Source organism: Petaurus breviceps, unplaced genomic scaffold (assembly GCF_028583685.1).
Source record: "Petaurus breviceps papuanus isolate PSGF00001 unplaced genomic scaffold, PetGlider_PUasm1.0 90451, whole genome shotgun sequence".
Classification (NCBI taxonomy): Eukaryota; Metazoa; Chordata; class Mammalia; order Diprotodontia; family Petauridae; genus Petaurus; species Petaurus breviceps.
The window spans coordinates 1,081,546-1,090,123 of NW_027187258.1; the positions used below are offsets into that span (position 1 = coordinate 1,081,546).

Consider the following 8,578-nt stretch of genomic DNA (forward strand, 5'->3'; position numbering starts at 1 on the left):
TTTCAGTTTTTTAAATTTCAAGTTTATCTGTTTTTTCTCATTTTTAATATCATTTCTTTGTACTTATTTTAGGTTTATTTGTTTGCTTGCAAATTTTTAAAAATGTATATTCAGTTAATTCATCTTTTCCTTTTCCATTTTGTTAGTGTCTATCTTAAGGATATAATTCCCCTCCCCCCAGTACTACTTCAGTTGTATCCCAGAAACGTTAGCGTGTTGTTTTATCATTTTCATTTTTTTTCACATAATTGTTACTATGATTTGTTTCTTAACCCACCCATTGTTTAAATTTCCATTTGGATCTGTGTCTTTTCTTTGTGTTCCATGAACTGCTTACTACTTCTACCTTTTTGTATTTCTTTGCATTATCTCTGTGCGTGATCAGTTTTTGTAAAAGTTCCACATCATGCTGAGAAATACTTATATTATTTTTTATTCTACTATTAATTAATTTTAATTATTTTTTTCATTTTCAGCACTCACTTTCATAAGATTTTGAGTTTAAAATTTTCTCCTCTTCCATTCCTTTGCCCCTCCCCAAAATGGTCTGCAATATGATATATATCTACATAGACATTCATATTAAACATATTTTCACATTAGTCATGTTGTAAAGAATAATTAGAACCAATGGGAGGAAACATGAGAAAGAAGAAACAAAACAAAAAGAGAGCAAATAGTATGCTTCCATCTGCCTTTAGATTCTGATGTTCTTTCTCTGGATGTGTATAGCATTTTCCATCGTGAGTCTTTTGCAGTGAAATACATATATTCTTTTTTTTTAAGTTTTTATTTTTGGAGGCAATTGGGGTTAAGTGGCTTACCCCGGGTAACACAGCTAGTAAGTGTCTAAGGCCGATTTGAATTCAGGTCCTCCTGCCTCCAGGGCTGGTGCTCTATCCACAGCAGCGCCACCTAGGTGCCCCTCATATGTTCTTTCATATATTCTAGTCCCATTTACAAGAAATCATAAATCTTCTGGCTCAATTTTCTCCAGCAGTTTGTTTAATTACATATTTTCCCTTCTGTTTATCTTTCTATTAGATTTGTCCAAAACCAAGAGAGGGAGTCTTCTGTTATTATTGTATGACTATCTTTGTCTTGTAATTCAATTCATTTTCCCTTTATGAATTTGTTATTATTATTTAGGTTTTTTTAGTCATATATAACTCTTTGTGACTACTTTTGGGGTTTTCTTGGCAAAGATATTAGACTGATTTATAATTTCCTTCTCCAACTCACTTTTACAGATGAGGAAACTGAGGCTAACAAGGTGAATTGATTTGCCCAGGGCCACACAATTATTAAGTGTCTGAGACCAGATTAAAACCCAGGTATTCCTCTTGTCAGTTCGTGGAGCTCTATTGGTTCATTGTCATTTCAACATAATATAGTTTCCTTGTTTTAACTCTTTATTTTATGAATGTTTGTTTTTGCTTTTTCTGATAACACGATTGCAACCTCTGCTTTCTGGGATTCACCTGATACATAGTCAATAACAAGCCTCTTATTTTGACTTTCTGCCATTTCAGTTATGTTTATTGTATGTGAATAGGAAGCTGGGTGGCACAGAAGACTTATCTTCCTGAGTTCAAATCCAGCCTCAGACACTTCCTAGCTGTGTGACCCTGGGCAAGTCACTTCACTCTGTTGGCCTTAGTTTCCTCATCTGTAAAATGAGCTGGAGAAGGGAAAGACAAGCCACTGAGGTATCTTTGCCAAGAAAACCCCAAATGGGGTCTCGAAGAGTCAGACACCACTAAAAAACCACTAAGCAACAATTGTATGTGAAGGTTTATATCTAATTTGTCACTCTCTGTAAAGTTAGGAGTGTTAGTTAGTGTTACATTTTCCTCCTTTTGCCTCTAATATTATTTTTTGAATGAATCAGGCTTTTTTTGGTTGTTGTAAAGACAGTACTTTGTTTCCAGTTATTTTTGCTTAATCTAATTTAAGGCAACCCTGTTCTCACAGGCTCTCTTCCCTTTACCCTCAAGTCTTTATCACCCTTTTCCTAGTTCTGGAGTTTTTCTTAACTTAGTAGTTCCTTTTTTCTTTCTTCTTTTTGTCTAGTAATCGAATTCTTCTCTTCCCTCCCTCCTTAGTTAAGAGAATTAAAATCCCTCTTCCTCTTTTCTCCTTTAACTTCCATTTGCTAGTTTTCATTGTCTTTTTTACACCTTTCCCCCTCATTGATTCTCTGCCCTTTCTGCCTGTTCTTAGACTTTTACTCTTTGATTCATGGTCCTTATACTTATTTCTTCCTTCTTTAGTCTCTGTATCCCTCATGGAATTAAAGTTCCTAATGTGCCTAGTTTGGGTTCCCTCTTCTATACAGTTTCTGTATTTTGGCCTTGTAGGTCATGTCCCCTTCCTTCCCTTTTTCTCTTTTGCCTCACTCTTAGAAGTATTCATTCTGGTGGGATATAGAGAAGATAAAAGCATTGGCCCAAGGTAGAAATTCCTCTGTGTCCCTGATTGTGTGTGGGGGTCTATTTCTACACTTTGCCCTCCCCACCATTATTTTCTTTCCCATTTGACAGGCAATCTCTTTCTACCCTTCTGGATGCCGGTTGCTCCCAAGAGCTCTCATTCCCCTTCTCCTGAAGCAGGATGTTTGCTGTCAGAGGTGGTGGTCTGTCTGAGCACCAGATCTCTGCAGATTTTACCCATTGAAGGTCCTCCTCTCCTGTTACAGAATATCCTGCTCCCTAGTGAGAGCCCCTCCCACAAATGAGTCAAGATCTCCCCCTCTCTTTCCCCCGTTTCCATCCCTTCCTTTACCACCTTACCCGTTCTCCTATAGGCCTTCTTCCTGAGATACTACATGAATTCTTTTCCCTTCATTGTTGACCATTGCCTTGATTAGGGCATCTTCAAGTCTCTCCTATCTTCTCCCTCCCCTCCCCTTTTATGTGCTCTCCCATTCTATTCACCATCTGGATTTTCTGAGGTTTAGTCCATGATGTTTCAGGTCTGTTCATTCACCATCACTTCTGTTTAAGTGTGGCTCTTACCCTAGTCCCCTGGTGTGCTTTGAGAAAGAAATCTAAATGGTCCCTTTGTTATTTTTAATAGTTGGCGTTTACATAGCACTTCAAGGTTTACAAAGTGTTACACATATTTTAACTCATTTAATTCTCACAAAGCCCTGAAATATTGGTGCTGATTTTATAGCCTCATTTTACAAATGAGGAAAATGCAGTCTAAAGGGAAGTGACCTGCTCAGGTCAATAAGTATCTGAGGCAGACAGGGTTCCAGCTCAGGTCTTACTCACTCCAAGACTCCCACTTTAGCCCAGAGGTGGGGAAGCTATGACCTCGAGGCCACATATGACCCTCTAGGTCCTCCAGTTCCACCCCTTGAATTCAAGTTTCACAGAACAAATCCCCTTAATAAAAGGGCCGTACTTTCCCTACCTCAGTTGTGGTTTACTTTCCTGGCATTTCTGTTGTCTGCAGTGATTGCAAAGCAAATAATCTGCTCAAGTCTGGGTTTTATTTTGTTTTGTAGGAATGTTGCAAATATTTCTATTTTGTTGAAGGATCTTTTTTTCATTGATGATTAGGCTCAGTTTTGCTTTTTGAAATATTGTACTCCAAGATCTCCTCTGATTTTTGTAGAAGCTTCTAGGTCTTGTGTGATCCCTGACTGATTCCTTGGTAATTCTTTCTGTATGTTGACAGTATTTTTTCCCTTTGAGTTGGGAGTTCTGGACTTTGGCTGTCCCATTCCTGGTGAATTTGCTTACTGATTTATGAAATTATGAAATGGGGTGGGAGTGCTTGGTTCTTTGGGTACTCACCAGGAAAGACCACTATGGCACATGTACTGAAGCTGAAGTCCCACTTTAATGAGGCACAAAGGGTGGACAATATCACAGAAGGTACAGAGGCAAGAAGCACAAAGCGGGGTACAGAGACACAACATGGAGACAGGGAGGGGGTGGTAGAGATGGGGAAGAGGACAGAGAGAGACACACACACAGACAATCACTGAAGGGGCAGGAGTTTGGGGTCTCATTTTATGGGGTTTTGGGGGGAACAGGCTAATTTTTATCTTAGTTCATTAATATGCCAAAGTCATCTCAAATTTGTTAGTGAAACTTGAAAGTTAACATAGCCATGTTATCAAAGTTATCAGCACCATTTGGTGATCTCCTGGTCTGATCATGAGATTTAGAGATCATAGGACCCAGAGTCCTGATGGCATCTAGATGGCTTCCCCTGATTCACACATAGTCTCAGGATGTTATTTTTGGTTGCTGTATGATACAATTTTTCAGTGATGCTCCTTTGATCTTTGGGACAGTTTGTACATGACTTTTAGGTTCCCTTTTGCAGTCTTATGTCCTGCTGTTGCTACTTTCCCCTGGTTACTAGAAGGATTTGAGGGGATAATCTGGGGCACACACCCAGAACTTTTCCCTTTAGCAGATGATTGGTGGATTCTTGCTATCTTTACCCTCTGGGTCTAATGGTTCTAGACAGTTTTCATTGAGTATTTCTTAAAATGTAGAGTACAGAATTTTTTAAAAATCGTTGTTTTCTGGGAGTCCAATGATTCTTATATTATCTCTCCTTGACCTCTTTTCTGGGTCAATTGTTTTTGACATTAGCTATCTTATGTTTTCTTCTATTTTTTAGTCTTTTGATTTTCTTGTAGTATTTCTTGTCTCATAGAATCATTGATTTCTATTTCGTCAATTTGGTCTATTCTATTCTAGTTTTCAGAGGATTCATTGCTTGGGTCAAATTTACCATTTTCTGTTAAAAGCTGTTTATCTTTCTTATGTCTTTCCTTCAGAGCTTTTATTCTACTTTTAATTTCTTTTCAATATTCCTATGGATCTTGTTTCCCTTGAATATCTGCATGTATTTGCTATGGAGTTAAATTTGCAATAATTTTTTATTCTGGTCAGTGATTTTTTATATGAACTCATCTCTCCAACCTTAGTTCATGAATTGGGGCTTTGTGCTAGGCCAGGTTCTACCCCTTGCTGCACCTTTTGGTCAGTCGGCTGGTCTCGTGTGTTCTCATCCCATTTTCCCTGGGTTCTTGTGCCTACCTCCACCCCTAGGGTTTCTCCCCACCCTGTATCTTTGAGCTTCAAAGAAGTAGATCTTCAGGGCCCTTTCTAGCATCTTAGGACAAAACATTAGGGACCTCAAAATTCCTGGTCCTGAGCACCGTTGGTTAATGGTTGGTGGTCACTGTCAAAAGCTGTTTCTTGGACCTTCCAAGGTCACCCTCCCCATCCCCAGCCCCTGTGCTATCTGACCATCTCAGTTCTTGGTGCCTGAGACACAAAGATTGTGCCTGGCTTGGCTTTCCTATTGCCCTCAGGCTTCTAAAGTTGTAATTGGAACGTATTACTTACTGTAGTTTCTCCTTGGATTTCTTGATTGTTATTCAGTGTGGTGGGAGCAGGGCAGGCTTCGTTACCAAATCCAATGACCTTTTCTCAGTCCTGATCCTTCTTGACCTCTCTACAGCCTTTGATGCTATGCATAACTATCTCCACTGGGATGTTCTCTTCTCTTTGGGTTTTTGTGGCTCGTTCCCCCCTGGTTCTACTCCTGTGTGATCTGTTAACAGTGGCAGTACCCCCAAGGTTCTCTTGGCTCTCTTCTTTTTTCACTCTGTACATTCTCACATTCTTCTACATCACTCTCATTCTTCTGAACCTATTAGTTCCCGTGGGTTCAATGATCTCTGTGGAGATATTTCCCAGATCAAAATACTGAGCCCTAATCTCACTAAGCATCACCAATGCCTTTTGGACATCTCTGGTGGGATGTACATCAGCATCTTCAATTCAGTATGTCCACAATCAATTAACAAGTATTTATTAAGTGACTACTGTGACTACTGTGCTAAGTGCTGGGAAGACAAAGAAAAATAAAAACCAGTCCCTGCTCTCAAGGAGTCTAATGGAGACAACACAAAAACAGTCACGAATGTACAAGATACAGACAGGGTCAGCTGAAGAAAGCATTAGTATTAAGGGGAAATTGGGAAAGGCTGTAGAAAGCAGGACTCTAGCTGGGACTTGAAGGAAATCAGGGATGGCAGGAAATGGAGGGGAGGAGTGAGAGAATTCTAGGCATAGAGTACAGTCAGTGAAATTGCCCAATATTGGGGATAGAGTATTGTGCCCCCTCCCCTCCTGTCCTCTGACACTGCTAGCCACCTAGTGTAGACCCTGGTCACCTACTGCCTGCCCCAGGTCTCTCCCCACTGCAGGTCACTCTCCATTTAGCCACCAGAGTAATCTTCCAAAAGTTCACCCCCTACTCAGGAAACTCCAACGACTCCCTATTGCCTCCAGGACCAAATAAAAAGTTCTTTTGGCTTCCACAGCCTTTCACATCCGGCCTCCTTCTTGTCAATTTTTCTTACATGATTCAGTGATGATGGCCTCCTGGCTGTTCCCAGTACACAGCCCTACATTTCCTGCCTCTTTACTTTTGTGTTGCCTGTCCCCTATGCCTGCCATGTGCTCCTTCTTCCTGTCTTCCCCTCTGCTTCCCTGGCTTCTTTTCAGTCTAAGCTCAAATCCCACCTTGTACCAGAAGCCATTCCTACTCCCTCCTTCTTCCCCCCACTGCTAGTGCCTTTCCTTCTCAGTTTGCCTACCTTCTAGGACTCAGTATGTAGTTTGTATGAGCCTGCTTATTCATATGTTGTCTCCCCCAGTTAGAATTGGAGTGCCTTGAGACTGTGTTTTTATTTTAATTTTATTTTTTTTTTGCCTTTATACTTTCAGCCCTTGACCCAATATTTAGTCGTTTAGTAAGCCTTTAATAAATGCTTGTGTACTGAGTGGCTGAGGGAAGTACTCGTCATCATCCCAGGGCTGATACTATGTCTACCTGGGTGCTGCCACTGGGGGGACATCTGAGTATGGCCAGAGGTAGAAGAGCTGAATGGAGGTCATCACCCGAGTCATGCTTCGGGCCCCCTACCTGAGAGCAACAGGAGAGACGTGACGGAGAGAACCTTCCAAGAACTGGCAGCCCAGCTGACTGCTCATTGGACTGGGCACACATGACACTACCAGAAGGAATCCAGAAAGCATTTGCTAAAAACTACAAAGCTTTTGGCAAGGAACCTTAGCCCTCTGATGCCCAGGTGGTATTTTCATCAATGCAGCCGTTTGAAAGCAGGGGCTACAGAAAAGACAGATTTGGGGATTGAAAATAGCTGGTCAAGCATATGCCTCTGGAAAAAGTGATTGGGATTTCTGGACCATGGCTTAAAATGCCAAGCTTCTGGCCAGGGGTGGAGTGCCCATAAAAGGGGCTGCTAAGAACTATTTTCCTAAGTCTTGCAAATCTAATCAAAAGGGCCTTAAGTTGAAAAGGAAAGGGGACTCTTTCCACTCGGAGCCGGTGGCGGTGTGTCTCTTCTGCGATCATGGCAAAAATTAAGGCCAGGGATCTTCATGGCAAGAAGAAGGAGGAGCTACTCAAACAGTTAGATGATTTAAAGGTGGAACTTTCCCAATTGAGAGTGGCCAAGGTCACTGGAGGAGCTGCATCCAAGTTATCTAAGATCCGAGTAGCTTGAAAATCTATTGCCCGAGTTCTGTCATCAACCAGACACAGAAAGAGAACCTCAGGAAATTCTATAAGGGCAAGAAATACAAGCCCCTGGACCTTCAGCCCAAGAAGACCCGTGCCATGCACCGCAGGCTTAATAAGCATGAGGAAAGCCTGAAGACCAAAAAACAGCAGAGGAAGGAACGCCTGTACCCCCTTCGGAAATTTGCTGTTAAGGCATAATTTGTGAAGGTGCTTAGTAAAAAGACAAATTGTTATTTTAAAAAAAGGAAAGGGGAGGGAGACGACCACCTCTGTACATTCCCCAAGCTGGAAACCAGACAGTGGCTACAGAGGTGGAGAAAGAAAAGCAATGGGGCACCTAGAAATTAAGAGAGACAAAATTGAAGAAAGGAAATCGCAAAACCCCCCACCTCAGAGATCTGGGTACAAATACACAAAACCTGGGTACCAAGCAAGGTGACCTAGAGCTCCTGACTCAAGGAGGCACCTGTGACTTCATGGCTAGCACTGAGACTGGGTGGGATGAGACTTGAGACTAAAATATGACTATGGGAAAGGTGTGCTTTATTCAGAAGAAAGGCATGATGTAATAAGGAATGCATTTAGCATTATATATTAAGAAGGTATACTCATGGGGAAGAAATCCAGGAGTGGGGTGGGGAAGCATGGTGGGAAGTTTGGGGGTGAATATCAGTGGAGGCAGCAGTGTCATGGATGGAGGTGGGAGTGTCATCATTGGGGTCTAATATGGACCATCTGGTTGGTGGTCAAGGGCATGGTCATGAGTGTGTGGCATTCTCAGGGTCAGCCTGAGTTAGTTGTCCCTGTGAAGAAAGAGGAAATAAATGAGGATTTGGGAAAACATCATAAGCCTGGCATTGAGACATGACATAGTAGTGAGTTGGGATGTCAGTCATCAGGCATTTCTTCCTTGCCTACCCTGTATCTGGGAATTGTGCCAACATATGCTGTGCCAAAGAGGAATGGGCTGCCCTGGGGAGAGGTCATG

General features: G+C 41.6%; 1 pseudogene; it reads left to right on the forward strand.

Moving 5' to 3' along the window:
• Positions 1 to 7,371: 7,371 nt before the first annotated feature.
• LOC138141659 (large ribosomal subunit protein uL29-like) lies at positions 7,372 to 8,184 on the forward strand (annotated as a pseudogene).
• The last annotated feature ends 394 nt before the right edge of the window (positions 8,185 to 8,578 follow it).